The sequence below is a fragment of the Euprymna scolopes genome, chromosome 2 (assembly GCF_053919585.1).
Source record: "Euprymna scolopes isolate OS-2025 chromosome 2, ASM5391958v1, whole genome shotgun sequence".
Lineage (NCBI taxonomy): Eukaryota > Metazoa > Mollusca > Cephalopoda > Sepiida > Sepiolidae > Euprymna > Euprymna scolopes.
In genome coordinates, this window is record NC_136483.1 from 86,612,898 (window position 1) to 86,628,825 (window position 15,928).

Consider the following 15,928-nt stretch of genomic DNA (forward strand, 5'->3'; position numbering starts at 1 on the left):
ATATTTTATGAATAAATGAAAATATTAAAAGCTTGAAGGTACTTGTCTGCAATTAAAGACATTTTACTTGAATTCAAAAATTTCCAGATAATTAAATAAGGTCTAGTCATATATATGCCTCAGAAAATGAAAAAAGTATTAAACAAGTGGAGAATCGGGGCATCGATCCCCGTACCTCTCGCATGCTAAGCGAGCGCTCTACCATCTGAGCTAATTCCCCATGTCCGTATTCTCCTACTATCATAATCCCAATATTTTATGAATAAATGAAAATATTAAAAGCTTGAAGGCACTTGTCTGCAAGTAAAGACATTTTACTTTAATTCAAAAATTTCCAGATAATTAAATAAGGTCTAGTCATATATATGCCTCAGAAAATTAAAAAAGTATTAAACAAGTGGAGAATCGGGGTATCGATCCCCGTACCACTCGCATGCTAAGCGAGCGATCTACCATCTGAGCTAATTCCCCATGTCCGCATTCTCCTACTATCATAATCCCAATATTTTATGAATAAATGAAAATATTAAAAGCTTGAAGGTACTTGTCTGCAATTAAAGACATTTTACTTGAATTCAAAAATTTTCAGATAATTAAATAAGGTCTAGTCATATATATGCCTCAGAAAATTAAAAAAGTATGAAACAAGTGGAGAATCGGGGCATCGATCCCCGTACCTCTCGCATGCTAAGCGAGAACTCTACAATCTGAGCTAATTCCCCATGTCCGCATTCTCCTACTATCATAATCCCAATATTTTATGAATAAATGAAAATATTGAAAGCTTGAAGGCACTTGTCTGCAATTAAAGACATTTTACTTGAATTCAAAAATTTCCAGATAATTAAATAAGGTCTAGTCATATATATGCCTCAGAAAATTAACAAAGTATTAAACAAGTGGAGAATCGGGGCATCGATCCCCGTACCTCTCGCATGCTAAGCGAGCGCTCTACCATCTGAGCTAATTCCCCATGTCCGCATTCTCCTACTATCATAATTCCAATATTTTATGAATAAATGAAAATATTAAAAGCTTGAAGGCACTTGTCTGCAAGTAAAGACATTTTACTTTAATTCAAAAATTTCCAGATAATTAAATAAGGTCTAGTCATATATATGCCTCAGAAAATTAAAAAAGTATGAAACAAGTGGAGAATCGGGGCATCGATCCCCGTACCTCTCGCATGCTAAGCGAGCGCTCTCCCATCTTAGCTAATTCCCCATGTCCGCATTCTCCTACTATCATAATCCCAATATTTTATGAATAAATGAAAATATTAAAAGCTTGAAGGCACTTGTCTGCAATTAAAGACATGTTACTTGAATTCAAAAATTTCCAGATAATTAAATAAGGTCTAGTCATATATATGCCTCAGAAAATTAAAAAAGTATTAAACAAGTGGAGAATCGGGGCATCGATCCCCGTACCTCTCGCATGCTAAGCGAGCGCTCTACCATCTGAGCTAATTCCCCATGTCCGCATTCTCCTACTATCATAATCGCAATATTTTATGAATAAATGAAAATATTAAAAGCTTGAAGGCACTTGTCTGCAATTAAAGACATTTTACTTGAATTCAAAAATTTCCAGATAATTAAATAAGGTCTAGTCATATATATGCCTCAGAAAATTAAAATAGTATTAAACAAGTGGAGAATCCGGGCATCGATCCCCGTACCTCTCGCATGCTAAGCGAGCGCTCTACCATCTGAGCTAATTCCCCATGTCCGCATTCTCCTACTATCATAATCCCAGTATTTTATGAATAAATGAAAATATTAAAAGCTTGAAGGCACTTGTCTGCAAGTAAAGACATTTTACTTTAATTCAAAAATTTCCAGATAATTAAATAATGTCTATTCATATATATGCCTCAGAAAATTAAAAAAGTATTAAACAAGTGGAGAATCGGGGCATCGATCCCCGTACCTTTCGCATGCTAAGCGAGCGCTCTACCATCTGAGCTAATTCCCCATGTCCGCATTCTCCTACTATCATAATCCCAATATTTTATGAATAAATGAAAATATACAAACCTTGAAGGCACTTGTCTGCAAGTAAAGACATTTTACTTGAATTCAAAAATTTCCAGATAATTAAATAAGGTCTAGTCATATATATGCCTCAGAAAATTAAAAAAGTATTAAACAAGTGGAGAATCGGGGCATCGATCCCCGTACCTCTCGCATGCTAAGCGAGCGCTCTACCATCTGAGCTAATTCCCCATGTCCGCATTCTCATACTATCATAATCCCAATATTTTATGAATAAATGAAAATATTGAAAGCTTGAAGGCACTTGTCTGCAAGTAAAGACATTTTACTTTCATTCAAAAATTTCCAGATAATTAAATAAGGTCTAGTCATATATATGCCTCAGAAAATTAAAAAAGTATTAAACAAGTGGAGAATCGGGGCACCGATCCCCGTACCTCTCGCATGCTAAGCGAGCGCTTTACCATCTGAGCTAATTCCCCATGTCAGCATTCTCCTACTATCATAATCCCAATATTTTATGAATAAATGAAAATATTAAAAGCTTGAAGGCACTTGTCTGCAAGTAAAGACATTTTACTTTAATTCAAAAATTTCCAGATAATTAAATAAGGTCTAGTCATATATATGCCTCAGAAAATTAAAAAAGTATTAAACAAGTGGAGAATCGGGGTATCGATCCCCGTACCACTCGCATGCTAAGCGAGCGATCTACCATCTGAGCTAATTCCCCATGTCCGCATTCTCCTACTATCATAATCCCAATATTTTATGAATAAATGAAAATATTAAAAGCTTGAAGGTACTTGTCTGCAATTAAAGACATTTTACTTGAATTCAAAAATTTCCAGATAATTAAATAAGGTCTAGTCATATATATGCCTCAGAAAATTAAAAAAGTATGAAACAAGTGGAGAATCGGGGCATCGATCCCCGTACCTCTCGCATGCTAAGCGAGAACTCTACAATCTGAGCTAATTCCCCATGTCCGCATTCTCCTACTATCATAATCCCAATATTTTATGAATAAATGAAAATATTAAAAGCTTGAAGGCACTTGTCTGCAATTAAAGACATTTTACTTGAATTCAAAAATTTCCAGATAATTAAATAAGGTCTAGTCATATATATGCCTCAGAAAATTAACAAAGTATTAAACAAGTGGAGAATCGGGGCATCGATCCCCGTACCTCTCGCATGCTAAGCGAGCGCTCTACCATCTGAGCTAATTCCCCATGTCCGCATTCTCCTACTATCATAATTCCAATATTTTATGAATAAATGAAAATATTAAAAGCTTGAAGGCACTTGTCTGCAAGTAAAGACATTTTACTTTAATTCAAAAATTTCCAGATAATTAAATAAGGTCTAGTCATATATATGCCTCAGAAAATTAAAAAAGTATGAAACAAGTGGAGAATCGGGGCATCGATCCCCGTACCTCTCGCATGCTAAGCGAGCGCTCTCCCATCTTAGCTAATTCCCCATGTCCGCATTCTCCTACTATCATAATCCCAATATTTTATGAATAAATGAAAATATTAAAAGCTTGAAGGCACTTGTCTGCAATTAAAGACATGTTACTTGAATTCAAAAATTTCCAGATAATTAAATAAGGTCTAGTCATATATATGCCTCAGAAAATTAAAAAAGTATTAAACAAGTGGAGAATCGGGGCATCGATCCCCGTACCTCTCGCATGCTAAGCGAGCGCTTTACCATCTGAGCTAATTCCCCATGTCAGCATTCTCCTACTATCATAATCCCAATATTTTATGAATAAATGAAAATATTAAAAGCTTGAAGGCACTTGTCTGCAAGTAAAGACATTTTACTTTAATTCAAAAATTTCCAGATAATTAAATAAGGTCTAGTCATATATATGCCTCAGAAAATTAAAAAAGTATTAAACAAGTGGAGAATCGGGGTATCGATCCCCGTACCACTCGCATGCTAAGCGAGCGATCTACCATCTGAGCTAATTCCCCATGTCCGCATTCTCCTACTATCATAATCCCAATATTTTATGAATAAATGAAAATATTAAAAGCTTGAAGGTACTTGTCTGCAATTAAAGACATTTTACTTGAATTCAAAAATTTCCAGATAATTAAATAAGGTCTAGTCATATATATGCCTCAGAAAATTAAAAAAGTATGAAACAAGTGGAGAATCGGGGCATCGATCCCCGTACCTCTCGCATGCTAAGCGAGAACTCTACAATCTGAGCTAATTCCCCATGTCCGCATTCTCCTACTATCATAATCCCAATATTTTATGAATAAATGAAAATATTAAAAGCTTGAAGGCACTTGTCTGCAATTAAAGACATTTTACTTGAATTCAAAAATTTCCAGATAATTAAATAAGGTCTAGTCATATATATGCCTCAGAAAATTAACAAAGTATTAAACAAGTGGAGAATCGGGGCATCGATCCCCGTACCTCTCGCATGCTAAGCGAGCGCTCTACCATCTGAGCTAATTCCCCATGTCCGCATTCTCCTACTATCATAATTCCAATATTTTATGAATAAATGAAAATATTAAAAGCTTGAAGGCACTTGTCTGCAAGTAAAGACATTTTACTTTAATTCAAAAATTTCCAGATAATTAAATAAGGTCTAGTCATATATATGCCTCAGAAAATTAAAAAAGTATGAAACAAGTGGAGAATCGGGGCATCGATCCCCGTACCTCTCGCATGCTAAGCGAGCGCTCTCCCATCTTAGCTAATTCCCCATGTCCGCATTCTCCTACTATCATAATCCCAATATTTTATGAATAAATGAAAATATTAAAAGCTTGAAGGCACTTGTCTGCAATTAAAGACATGTTACTTGAATTCAAAAATTTCCAGATAATTAAATAAGGTCTAGTCATATATATGCCTCAGAAAATTAAAAAAGTATTAAACAAGTGGAGAATCGGGGCATCGATCCCCGTACCTCTCGCATGCTAAGCGAGCGCTCTACCATCTGAGCTAATTCCCCATGTCCGCATTCTCCTACTATCATAATCCCAATATTTTATGAATAAATGAAAATATTAAAAGCTTGAAGGCACTTGTCTGCAATTAAAGACATTTTACTTGAATTCAAAAATTTCCAGATAATTAAATAAGGTCTAGTCATATATATGCCTCAGAAAATTAAAATAGTATTAAACAAGTGGAGAATCCGGGCATCGATCCCCGTACCTCTCGAATGCTAGGCGAGCGCTCTACCATCTGAGCTAATTCCCCATGTCCGCATTCTCCTACTATCATAATCCCAGTATTTTATGAATAAATGAAAATATTAAAAGCTTGAAGGCACTTGTCTGCAAGTAAAGACATTTTACTTTAATTCAAAAATTTCCAGATAATTAAATAATGTCTATTCATATATATGCCTCAGAAAATTAAAAAAGTATTAAACAAGTGGAGAATCGGGGCATCGATCCTCGTACCTTTCGCATGCTAAGCGAGCGCTCTACCATCTGAGCTAATTCCCCATGTCCGCATTCTCCTACTATCATAATCCCAATATTTTATGAATAAATGAAAATATAAAAACCTTGAAGGCACTTGTCTGCAAGTAAAGACATTTTACTTGAATTCAAAAATTTCCAGATAATTAAATAAGGTCTAGTCATATATATGCCTCAGAAAATTAAAAAAGTATTAAACAAGTGGAGAATCGGGGCACCGATCCCCGTACCTCTCGCATGCTAAGCGAGCGCTCTACCATCTGAGCTAATTCCCCATGTCCGCATTCTCCTACTATCATAATCCCAATATTTTATGAATAAATGAAAATATTAAAAGCTTGAAGGCACTTGTCTGCGATTAAAGACATTTTACTTTAATTCAAAAATTTTCAGATAATTAAATAAGGTCTAGTCATATATATGCCTCAGAAAATTAAAAAAGTATTAAACAAGTGGAGAATCGGGGCATCGATCCCCGTACCTCTCGCATGCTAAGCGAGCGCTCTACCATCTGAGCTAATTCCCCATGTCCGCATTCTCCTACTATCATAATCCCAATATTTTATGAATAAATGACAATATTAAAAGCTTGAAGGTACTTGTCTGCAATTAAAGACATTTTACTTGAATTCAAAAATTTCCAGATAATTAAATAAGGTCTAGTCATATATATGCCTCAGAAAATTAACAAAGTATTAAACAAGTGGAGAATCGGGGCATCGATCCCCGTACCTCTCGCATGCTAAGCGAGCGCTCTACCATCTGAGCTAATTCCCCATGTCCGCATTCTCCTACTATCATAATCCCAATATTTTATGAATAAATGAAAATATTAAAAGCTTGAAGGCACTTGTCTGCAAGTAAAGACATTTTACTTTAATTCAAAAATTTCCAGATAATTAAATAAGGTCTAGTCATATATATGCCTCAGAAAATTAAAAAAGTATTAAACAAGTGGAGAATCGGGGCACCGATCCCCGTACCTCTATCATGCTAAGCGAGCGCTCTACCATCTGAGCTAATTCCCCATGTCCGCATTCTCCTACTATCATAATCCCAATATTTTATGAATAAATGAAAATATTAAAAGCTTGAAGGCACTTGTCTGCGATTAAAGACATTTTACTTTAATTCAAAAATTTTCAGATAATTAAATAAGGTCTAGTCATATATATGCCTCAGAAAATTAAAAAAAGTATTAAACAAGTGGAGAATCGGGGCATCGATCCCCGTACCTCTCGCATGCTAAGCGAGCGCTCTACCATCTGAGCTAATTCCCCATGTCCGCATTCTCCTACTATCATAATCCCAATATTTTATGAATAAATGAAAATATAAAAAGCTTGAAGGTACTTGTCTGCAATTAAAGACATTTTACTTGAATTAAAAAATTTCCAGATAATTAAATAAGGTCTAGTCATATATATGCCTCAGAAAATTAAAAAAGTATTAAACAAGTGGAGAATCGGGGCATCGATCCCCATACCTCTCGCATGCTAAGCGAGCGCTCTACCATCTGAGCTAATTCCCCATGTCCGTATTCTCCTACTATCATAATCCCAATATTTTATGAATAAATGAAAATATTAAAAGCTTGAAGGAACTTGTCTGCAAGTAAAGACATTTTACTTAAATCCAAAAATTTCCAGATAATTAAATAAGGTCTAGTCATATATATGCCTCAGAAAATTAAAACAGTATTAAACAAGTGGAGAATCGGGGTATAGATCCCCGTACCTCTCGCATGCTAAGCGAGCGATCTACCATCTGAGCTAATTCCCCATGTCCGCATTCTCCTACTATCATAATCCCAATATTTTATGAATAAATTAAAATATTAAAAGCTTGAAGGTACTTGTCTGCAATTAAAGACATTTTACTTGAATTCAAAAATTTCCAGATAATTAAATAAGGTCTAGTCATATATATGCCTCAGAAAATTAAAAAAGTATTAAACAAGTGGAGAATCGGGGCATCGATCCTCGTACCTCTCGCATGCTAAGCGAGCGCTCTACCATCTGAGCTAATTCCCCATGTCCGTATCCTCCTACTATCATAATCCCAATATTTTATGACAAAATAAAATATTAAAAGCTTGAAGGCACTTGTCTGCAATTAAAGACATTTTACTTGAATTCAAAAATTTCCAGATAATTAAATAAGGTCTAGTCATATATATGCCTCAGAAAATTAACAAAGTATTAAACAAGTGGAGAATCGGGGCATCAATCCCCGTACCTCTCGCATGCTAAGCGAGCGCTCTACCATCTGAGCTAATTCCCCATGTCCGCATTCTCCTACTATCATCTTCCCAATATTTTATGAATAAATGAAAATATTAAAAGCTTGAAGGCACTTGTCTGCAAGTAAAGACATTTTACTTTAATTCAAAAATTTCCAGATAATTAAATAAGGTCTAGTCATATATATGCCTCAGAAAATTAAAAAAGTATTAAACAAGTGGAGAATCGGGGCATCGATCCCCGTACCTCTCGCATGCTAAGCGAGCGCGCTCCCATCTTAGCTAATTCCCCATGTCCGCATTCTCCTACTATCATAATCCCAATATTTTATGAATAAATGAAAATATTAAAAGCTTGAAGGCACTTGTCTGCAATTAAAGACATTTTACTTGAATTCAAAAATTTCCAGATAATTAAATAAGGTCTAGTCATATATATGCCTCAGAAAATTAAAAAAGTATGAAACAAGTGGAGAATCGGGGCATCGATCCCCGTACCTCTCGCATGCTAAGCGAGCGCTCTACCATCTGAGCTAATTCCCCATGTCCGCATACTCTTACTATCATAATCCCAATATTTTATGAATAAATGAAAATATTAAAAGCTTGAAGGCACTTGTCTGCAAGTAAAGACATTTTACTTTAATTCAAAAATTTCCAGATAATTAAATAAGGTCTAGTCATATATATGCCTCAGAAAATTAAAAAAGTATTAAACAAGTGGAGAATCGGGGCATCGATCCCCGTACCTCTCGCATGCTAAGCGAGCGCTCTACCATCTGAGCTAATTCCCCATGTACGCATTCTCTTACTATCATAATCACAATATTTTATGAATAAATGAAAATATTAAAAGCTTGAAGGTACTTGTCTGCAAGTAAAGACATTTTACTTTAATTCAAAAATTTCCAGATAATTAAATAAGGTCTAGTCATATATATGCCTCAGAAAATTAAAAAAGTATTAAACAAGTGGAGAATCGGGGCATCGATCCCCGTACCTCTCGCATGCTAAGCGAGCGCTCTACCATCTGAGCTAATTCCCCATGTCCGCATTCTCCTACTGTCATAATCCCAATATTTTATGAATAAATGAAAATATTAAAAGCTTGAAGGCACTTGTCTGCAAGTAAAGACATTTTACTTTAATTCAAAAATTTCCAGATAATTAAATAAGGTCTAGTCATATATATGCCTCAGAAAATTAAAATAGTATTAAACAAGTGGAGAATCGGGGCATCGATCCTCGTACCTCTCGCATGCTAAGCGAGCGCTCTACCATCTGAGCTAATTCCCCATGTCCGCATTCTCATACTATCATAATCCCAATATTTTATGAATAAATAAAAATATAAAAAGCTTGAAGGCACTTGTCTGCAATTAAAGACATTTTACTTGAATTCAAAAATTTCCAGATAATTAAATAAGGTCTAGTCATATATATGCCTCAGAAAATTAAAAAAGTATGAAACAAGTGGAGAATCGGGGCATCGATCCCCGTATCTCTCGCATGCTAAGCGAGCGCTCTACCATCTGAGCTAATTCCCCATGTCCGCATTCTCCTACTATCATAATCACAATATTTTATGAATAAATGAAAATATTAAAAGCTTGAAGGTACTTGTCTGCAAGTAAAGACATTTTACTTTAATTCAAAAATTTCCAGATAATTAAATAAGGTCTAGTCATATATATGCCTCAGAAAATTAAAAAAGTATTAAACAAGTGGAGAATCGGGGCATCGATCCCCGTACCTCTCGCATGCTAAGCGAGCGCTCTACCATCTGAGCTAATTCCCCATGTCCGCATTCTCCTACTATCATAATTCCAATATTTTATGAATAAATGAAAATATTAAAAGCTTGAAGGCACTTGTCTGCAAGTAAAGACATTTTACTTTAATTCAAAAATTTCCAGATAATTAAATAAGGTCTAGTCATATATATGCCTCAGAAAATTAAAAAAGTATTAAACAAGTGGAGAATCGGGGCATCGATCCCCGTACCTCTCGCATGCTAAGCGAGCGCTCTACCATCTGAGCTAATTCCCCATGTCCGCATTCTCCTACTGTCATAATCCCAATATTTTATGAATAAATGAAAATATTAAAAGCTTGTAGGCACTTGTCTGCAAGTAAAGACATTTTACTTTAATTCAAAAATTTCCAGATAATTAAATAAGGTCTAGTCATATATATGCCTCAGAAAATTAAAATAGTATTAAACAAGTGGAGAATCGGGGCATCGATCCTCGTACCTCTCGCATGCTAAGCGAGCGCTCTACCATTTGAGCTAATTCTCCATGTCCGCATGCTCCTACTATTTTAATCCCAATATTTTATGAATAAATGAAAATATTGAAAGCTTGAAGGCACTTGTCTGCAAGTAAAGACATTTTACTTTAATTCAAAAATTTCCAGATAATTAAATAAGGTCTAGTCATATATATGCCTCAGAAAATTAAAAAAGTATTAAACAAGTGGAGAATCGGGGCATCGATCCCCGTACCTCTCGCATGCTAAGCGAGCGCTCTACCATCTGAGCTAATTCCCCATGTCCGCATTCTCCTACTATCATAATCACAATATTTTATGAATAAATGAAAATATTAAAAGCTTGAAGGTACTTGTCTGCAATTAAAGACATTTTACTTGAATTCAAAAATTTCCAGATAATTAAATAAGGTCTAGTCATATATATGCCTCAGAAAATTAAAAAAGTATTAAACAAGTGGAGAATCGGGGCATCGATCCCCGTACCTCTCGCATGCTAAGCGAGCGCTCTACCATCTGAGCTAATTCCCCATGTCCGTATTCTCCTACTATCATAATCCCAATATTTTATGAATAAATGAAAATATTAAAAGCTTGAAGGCACTTGTCTGCAAGTAAAGACATTTTACTTAAATCCAAAAATTTCCAGATAATTAAATAAGGTCTAGTCATATATATGCCTCAGAAAATTAAAAAAGTATTAAACAAGTGGAGAGTCGGGGTATCGATCCCCGTACCTCTCGCATGCTAAGCGAGCGATCTACCATCTGAGCTAATTCCCCATGTCCGCATTCTCATACTATCATAATCCCAATATTTTATGAATAAATAAAAATATAAAAAGCTTGAAGGCACTTGTCTGCAATTAAAGACATTTTACTTTAATTCAAAAATTTCCAGATAATTAAATAAGGTCTAGTCATATATATGCCTCAGAAAATTAAAAAAGTATGAAACAAGTGGAGAATCGGGGCATCGATCCCCGTACCTCTCGCATGCTAAGCGAGCGCTCTACCATCTGAGCTAATTCCCCATGTCCGCATTCTCCTACTATCATAATTCCAATATTTTATGAATAAATGAAAATATTAAAAGCTTGAAGGCACTTGTCTGCAAGTAAAGACATTTTACTTTAATTCAAAAATTTCCAGATAATTAAATAAGGTCTAGTCATATATATGCCTCAGAAAATTAAAAAAGTATTAAACAAGTGGAGAATCGGGGCATCGATCCCCGTACCTCTCGCATGCTAAGCGAGCGCTCTACCATCTGAGCTAATTCCCCATGTCCGCATTCTCCTACTGTCATAATCCCAATATTTTATGAATAAATGAAAATATTAAAAGCTTGAAGGCACTTGTCTGCAAGTAAAGACATTTTACTTTAATTCAAAAATTTCCAGATAATTAAATAAGGTCTAGTCATATATATGCCTCAGAAAATTAAAATAGTATTAAACAAGTGGAGAATCGGGGCATCGATCCTCGTACCTCTCGCATGCTTAGCGAGCGCTCTACCATCTGAGCTAATTCCCCATGTCCGCATTCTCCTACTATTTTAATCCCAATATTTTATGAATAAATGAAAATATTGAAAGCTTGAAGGCACTTGTCTGCAAGTAAAGACATTTTACTTTAATTCAAAAATTTCCAGATAATTAAATAAGGTCTAGTCATATATATGCCTCAGAAAATTAAAAAAGTATTAAACAAGTGGAGAATCGGGGCATCGATCCCCGTACCTCTCGCATGCTAAGCGAGCGCTCTACCATCTGAGCTAATTCCCCATGTCCGCATTCTCCTACTATCATAATCCCAATATTTTATGAATAAATGAAAATATTAAAAGCTTGAAGGTACTTGTCTGCAATTAAAGACATTTTACTTGAATTCAAAAATTTCCAGATAATTAAATAAGGTCTAGTCATATATATGCCTCAGAAAATTAAAAAAGTATTAAACAAGTGGAGAATCGGGGCATCGATCCCCGTACCTCTCGCATGCTAAGCGAGCGCTCTACCATCTGAGCTAATTCCCCATGTCCGTATTCTCCTACTATCATAATCCCAATATTTTATGAATAAATTAAAATATTAAAAGCTTGAAGGTACTTGTCTGCAATTAAAGACATTTTACTTTAATTCAAAAATTTCCAGATAATTAAATAAGGTCTAGTCATATATATGCCTCAGAAAATTAAAAAAGTATTAAACAAGTGGAGAATCGGGGCATCGATCCTCGTACCTCTCGCATGCTAAGCGAGCGCTCTACCATCTGAGCTAATTCCCCATGTCCGTATTCTCCTACTATCATAATCCCAATATTTTATGAATAAATGAAAATATTAAAAGCTTGAAGGCACTTGTCTGCAAGTAAAGACATTTTACTTTAATTCAAAAATTTCCAGATAATTAAATAAGGTCTAGTAAGATATGCCTCAGAAAATTAAAAAAGTATTAAACAAGTGGAGAATCGGGGCATCGATCCCCGTACCTCTCGCATGCTAAGCGAGCGCTCTACCATCTGAGCTAATTGCCCATGTCCGCATTCTCCTACTATCATAATCCCAATATTTTATGACAAAATGAAAATATTAAAAGCTTGAAGGCACTTGTCTGCAATTAAAGACATTTTACTTGAATTCAAAAATTTCCAGATAATTAAATAAGGTCTAGTCATATATATGCCTCAGAAAATTAAAAAAGTATTAAACAAGTGGAGAATCGGGGCATCGATCCCCGTACCTCTCGCATGCTAAGCGAGCGCTCTACCATCTGAGCTAATTCCCCATGTCCGCATTCTCCTACTATCATAATCCCAATATTTTATGAATAAATGAAAATATTAAAAGCTTGAAGGCACTTGTCTGCAAGTAAAGACATTTTACTTTAATTCAAAAATTTCCAGATAATTAAATAAGGTCTAGTCATATATATGCCTCAGAAAATTAAAAAAGTATTAAACAAGTGGAGAATCGGGGCATCGATCCCCGTACCTCTCGCATGCTAAGCGAGCGCTCTCCCATCTTAGCTAATTCCCAATGTCCGCATTCTCCTACTATCATAATCCCAATATTTTATGAATCAATTAAAATATTAAAAGCTTGAAGGCACTTGTCTGCAATTAAAGACATGTTACTTGAATTCAAAAATTTCCAGATAATTAAATAAGGTCTAGTCATATATATGCCTCAGAAAATTAAAAAAGTATTAAACAAGTGGAGAATCGGGACATCGATCCCCGTACCTCTCGCATGCTAAGCGAGCGCTCTACCATCTGAGCTAATTCCCCATGTCCGCATTCTCCTACTATCATAATCCCAATATTTTATGAATAAATGAAAATATTAAAAGCTTGAAGGCACTTGTCTGCAATTAAAGACATTTTACTTGAATTCAAAAATTTCCAGATAATTAAATAAGGTCTAGTCATATATATGCCTCAGAAAATTAAAAAAGTATGAAACAAGTGGAGAATCGGGGCATCGATCCCCGTACCTCTCGCATGCTAAGCGAGCGCTCTACCATCTGAGCTAATTCCCCATGTCCGCATTCTCTTACTATCATAATCCCAATATTTTATGAATAAATGAAAATATTAAAAGCTTGAAGGCACTTGTCTGCAAGTAAAGACATTTTACTTTAATTCAAAAATTTCCAGATAATTAAATAAGGTCTAGTCATATATATGCCTCAGAAAATTAAAAAAGTATTAAACAAGTGGAGAATCGGGGCATCGATCCCCGTACCTCTCGCATGCTAAGCGAGCGCTCTACCATCTGAGCTAATTCCCCATGTACGCATTCTCTTACTATCATAATCACAATATTTTATGAATAAATGAAAATATTAAAAGCTTGAAGGTACTTGTCTGCAAGTAAAGACATTTTACTTTAATTCAAAAATTTCCAGATAATTAAATAAGGTCTAGTCATATATATTCCTCAGAAAATTAAAAAAGTATTAAACAAGTGGAGAATCGGGGCATCGATCCCCGTACCTCTCGCATGCTAAGCGAGCGCTCTACCATCTGAGCTAATTCCCCATGTCCGCATTCTCCTACTGTCATAATCCCAATATTTTATGAATAAATGAAAATATTAAAAGCTTGAAGGCACTTGTCTGCAAGTAAAGACATTTTACTTTAATTCAAAAATTTCCAGATAATTAAATAAGGTCTAGTCATATATATGCCTCAGAAAATTAAAATAGTATTAAACAAGTGGAGAATCGGGGCATCGATCCTCGTACCTCTCGCATGCTAAGCGAGCGCTCTACCATCTGAGCTAATTCCCCATGTCCGCATTCTCCTACTATTTTAATCCCAATATTTTATGAATAAATGAAAATATTGAAAGCTTGAAGGCACTTGTCTGCAAGTAAAGACATTTTACTTTAATTCAAAAATTTCCAGATAATTAAATAAGGTCTAGTCATATATATGCATCAGAAAATTAAAAAAGTATTAAACAAGTGGAGAATCGGGGCATCGATCCCCGTACCTCTCGCATGCTAAGCGAGCGCTCTACCATCTGAGCTAATTCCCCATGTCCGCATTCTCGTACTATCATAATCCCAATATTTTATGAATAAATAAAAATATAAAAAGCTTGAAGGCACTTGTCTGCAATTAAAGACATTTTACTTGAATTCAAAAATTTCCAGATAATTAAATAAGGTCTAGTCATATATATGCCTCAGAAAATTAAAAAAGTATGAAACAAGTGGAGAATCGGGGCATCGATCCCCGTACCTCTCGCATGCTAAGCGAGCGCTCTACCATCTGAGCTAATTCCCCATGTCCGCATTCTCCTACTATCATAATCACAATATTTTATGAATAAATGAAAATATTAAAAGCTTGAAGGTACTTGTCTGCAAGTAAAGACATTTTACTTGAATTCAAAAATTTCCAGATAATTAAATAAGGTCTAGTCATATATATGCCTCAGAAAATTAAAAAAGTATTAAACAAGTGGAGAATCGGGGCAATAATCCCCGTACCTCTCGCATGCTAAGCGAGCGCTCTACCATCTGAGCTAATTCCCCATGTCCGCATTCTCCTACTATCATAATTCCAATATTTTATGAATAAATGAAAATATTAAAAGCTTGAAGGCACTTGTCTGCAAGTAAAGACATTTTACTTTAATTCAAAAATTTCCAGATAATTAAATAAGGTCTAGTCATATATACGCCTCAGAAAATTAAAATAGTATTAAACAAGTGGAGAATCCGGGCATCGATCCCCGTACCTCTCGCATGCTAAGCGAGCGTTCTACCATCTGAGCTAATTCCCCATGTCCGCATTCTCCTACTATCATAATCCCAATATTTTATGAATAAATGAAAATATTAAAAGCTTGAAGGCACTTGTCTGCAAGTAAAGACATTTTACTTGAATTCAAAAATTTCTAGATAATTAAATAAGGTCTAGTCATATATATGCCTCAGAAAATTAAAAAAGTATTAAACAAGTGGAGAATCGGGGCATCGATCCCCGTACCTCTCGCATGCTAAGCGAGCGCTCTCCCATCTTAGCTAATTCCCCATGTCCGCATTCTCCTACTATCATAATCCCAATATTTTATGAATAAATGAAAATATTAAAAGCTTGAAGGCACTTGTCTGCAATTAAAGACATGTTACTTGAATTCAAAAATTTCCAGATAATTAAATAAGGTCTAGTCATATATATGCCTCAGAAAATTAAAAAAGTATTAAACAAGTGGAGAATCGGGGCATCGATCCCCGTACCTCTCGCATGCTAAGCGAGCGCTCTTCCATCTGAGCTAATTCCCCATGTCCGCATTCTCCTACTATCATAATCGCAATATTTAATGAATAAATCAAAATATTAAAAGCTTGAAGGCACTTGTCTGCAATTAAAGACATTTTACTTGAATTCAAAAATTTCGAGATAATTAAATAAGGTCTAGTCATATATATG

The 15,928-nt window shown here is 35.0% G+C and overlaps 29 non-coding genes across 29 annotated transcripts; all 29 read right to left on the reverse strand.

Annotated features, from left to right (window-relative positions):
* Positions 1-147: 147 nt before the first annotated feature.
* Trnaa-agc (transfer RNA alanine (anticodon AGC)) lies at positions 148-220 on the reverse strand. Its single transcript has one exon. It is a non-coding gene; the product is annotated as a tRNA-Ala (tRNA).
* Positions 221-900: 680 nt separating this feature from the next.
* Trnaa-agc (transfer RNA alanine (anticodon AGC)) lies at positions 901-973 on the reverse strand. Its single transcript has one exon. It is a non-coding gene; the product is annotated as a tRNA-Ala (tRNA).
* Positions 974-1,402: 429 nt separating this feature from the next.
* Trnaa-agc (transfer RNA alanine (anticodon AGC)) lies at positions 1,403-1,475 on the reverse strand. Its single transcript has one exon. It is a non-coding gene; the product is annotated as a tRNA-Ala (tRNA).
* Positions 1,476-2,155: 680 nt separating this feature from the next.
* Trnaa-agc (transfer RNA alanine (anticodon AGC)) lies at positions 2,156-2,228 on the reverse strand. Its single transcript has one exon. It is a non-coding gene; the product is annotated as a tRNA-Ala (tRNA).
* A 931-nt stretch (positions 2,229-3,159) lies between these two features.
* Positions 3,160-3,232, reverse strand: Trnaa-agc (transfer RNA alanine (anticodon AGC)). Its single transcript has one exon. It is a non-coding gene; the product is annotated as a tRNA-Ala (tRNA).
* Positions 3,233-4,414: 1,182 nt separating this feature from the next.
* On the reverse strand, positions 4,415-4,487 carry Trnaa-agc (transfer RNA alanine (anticodon AGC)). Its single transcript has one exon. It is a non-coding gene; the product is annotated as a tRNA-Ala (tRNA).
* A 429-nt stretch (positions 4,488-4,916) lies between these two features.
* On the reverse strand, positions 4,917-4,989 carry Trnaa-agc (transfer RNA alanine (anticodon AGC)). The gene has a single exon. It is a non-coding gene; the product is annotated as a tRNA-Ala (tRNA).
* Positions 4,990-5,920: 931 nt separating this feature from the next.
* Trnaa-agc (transfer RNA alanine (anticodon AGC)) lies at positions 5,921-5,993 on the reverse strand. Its single transcript has one exon. It is a non-coding gene; the product is annotated as a tRNA-Ala (tRNA).
* A 178-nt stretch (positions 5,994-6,171) lies between these two features.
* Positions 6,172-6,244, reverse strand: Trnaa-agc (transfer RNA alanine (anticodon AGC)). The gene has a single exon. It is a non-coding gene; the product is annotated as a tRNA-Ala (tRNA).
* A 430-nt stretch (positions 6,245-6,674) lies between these two features.
* On the reverse strand, positions 6,675-6,747 carry Trnaa-agc (transfer RNA alanine (anticodon AGC)). The gene has a single exon. It is a non-coding gene; the product is annotated as a tRNA-Ala (tRNA).
* Positions 6,748-8,179: 1,432 nt separating this feature from the next.
* Trnaa-agc (transfer RNA alanine (anticodon AGC)) lies at positions 8,180-8,252 on the reverse strand. Its single transcript has one exon. It is a non-coding gene; the product is annotated as a tRNA-Ala (tRNA).
* Positions 8,253-8,430: 178 nt separating this feature from the next.
* Trnaa-agc (transfer RNA alanine (anticodon AGC)) lies at positions 8,431-8,503 on the reverse strand. Its single transcript has one exon. It is a non-coding gene; the product is annotated as a tRNA-Ala (tRNA).
* A 178-nt stretch (positions 8,504-8,681) lies between these two features.
* On the reverse strand, positions 8,682-8,754 carry Trnaa-agc (transfer RNA alanine (anticodon AGC)). The gene has a single exon. It is a non-coding gene; the product is annotated as a tRNA-Ala (tRNA).
* Positions 8,755-9,183: 429 nt separating this feature from the next.
* Trnaa-agc (transfer RNA alanine (anticodon AGC)) lies at positions 9,184-9,256 on the reverse strand. The gene has a single exon. It is a non-coding gene; the product is annotated as a tRNA-Ala (tRNA).
* Positions 9,257-9,434: 178 nt separating this feature from the next.
* On the reverse strand, positions 9,435-9,507 carry Trnaa-agc (transfer RNA alanine (anticodon AGC)). The gene has a single exon. It is a non-coding gene; the product is annotated as a tRNA-Ala (tRNA).
* A 178-nt stretch (positions 9,508-9,685) lies between these two features.
* Positions 9,686-9,758, reverse strand: Trnaa-agc (transfer RNA alanine (anticodon AGC)). Its single transcript has one exon. It is a non-coding gene; the product is annotated as a tRNA-Ala (tRNA).
* A 429-nt stretch (positions 9,759-10,187) lies between these two features.
* On the reverse strand, positions 10,188-10,260 carry Trnaa-agc (transfer RNA alanine (anticodon AGC)). The gene has a single exon. It is a non-coding gene; the product is annotated as a tRNA-Ala (tRNA).
* Positions 10,261-10,438: 178 nt separating this feature from the next.
* Trnaa-agc (transfer RNA alanine (anticodon AGC)) lies at positions 10,439-10,511 on the reverse strand. The gene has a single exon. It is a non-coding gene; the product is annotated as a tRNA-Ala (tRNA).
* Positions 10,512-10,940: 429 nt separating this feature from the next.
* On the reverse strand, positions 10,941-11,013 carry Trnaa-agc (transfer RNA alanine (anticodon AGC)). Its single transcript has one exon. It is a non-coding gene; the product is annotated as a tRNA-Ala (tRNA).
* Positions 11,014-11,191: 178 nt separating this feature from the next.
* Positions 11,192-11,264, reverse strand: Trnaa-agc (transfer RNA alanine (anticodon AGC)). Its single transcript has one exon. It is a non-coding gene; the product is annotated as a tRNA-Ala (tRNA).
* Positions 11,265-11,693: 429 nt separating this feature from the next.
* Positions 11,694-11,766, reverse strand: Trnaa-agc (transfer RNA alanine (anticodon AGC)). Its single transcript has one exon. It is a non-coding gene; the product is annotated as a tRNA-Ala (tRNA).
* A 178-nt stretch (positions 11,767-11,944) lies between these two features.
* Trnaa-agc (transfer RNA alanine (anticodon AGC)) lies at positions 11,945-12,017 on the reverse strand. Its single transcript has one exon. It is a non-coding gene; the product is annotated as a tRNA-Ala (tRNA).
* A 678-nt stretch (positions 12,018-12,695) lies between these two features.
* Trnaa-agc (transfer RNA alanine (anticodon AGC)) lies at positions 12,696-12,768 on the reverse strand. Its single transcript has one exon. It is a non-coding gene; the product is annotated as a tRNA-Ala (tRNA).
* A 680-nt stretch (positions 12,769-13,448) lies between these two features.
* On the reverse strand, positions 13,449-13,521 carry Trnaa-agc (transfer RNA alanine (anticodon AGC)). The gene has a single exon. It is a non-coding gene; the product is annotated as a tRNA-Ala (tRNA).
* Positions 13,522-13,699: 178 nt separating this feature from the next.
* On the reverse strand, positions 13,700-13,772 carry Trnaa-agc (transfer RNA alanine (anticodon AGC)). The gene has a single exon. It is a non-coding gene; the product is annotated as a tRNA-Ala (tRNA).
* A 178-nt stretch (positions 13,773-13,950) lies between these two features.
* On the reverse strand, positions 13,951-14,023 carry Trnaa-agc (transfer RNA alanine (anticodon AGC)). The gene has a single exon. It is a non-coding gene; the product is annotated as a tRNA-Ala (tRNA).
* A 429-nt stretch (positions 14,024-14,452) lies between these two features.
* Positions 14,453-14,525, reverse strand: Trnaa-agc (transfer RNA alanine (anticodon AGC)). Its single transcript has one exon. It is a non-coding gene; the product is annotated as a tRNA-Ala (tRNA).
* Positions 14,526-14,703: 178 nt separating this feature from the next.
* Positions 14,704-14,776, reverse strand: Trnaa-agc (transfer RNA alanine (anticodon AGC)). The gene has a single exon. It is a non-coding gene; the product is annotated as a tRNA-Ala (tRNA).
* Positions 14,777-15,707: 931 nt separating this feature from the next.
* Trnaa-agc (transfer RNA alanine (anticodon AGC)) lies at positions 15,708-15,780 on the reverse strand. Its single transcript has one exon. It is a non-coding gene; the product is annotated as a tRNA-Ala (tRNA).
* Between the last annotated feature and the right edge of the window lie 148 nt (positions 15,781-15,928).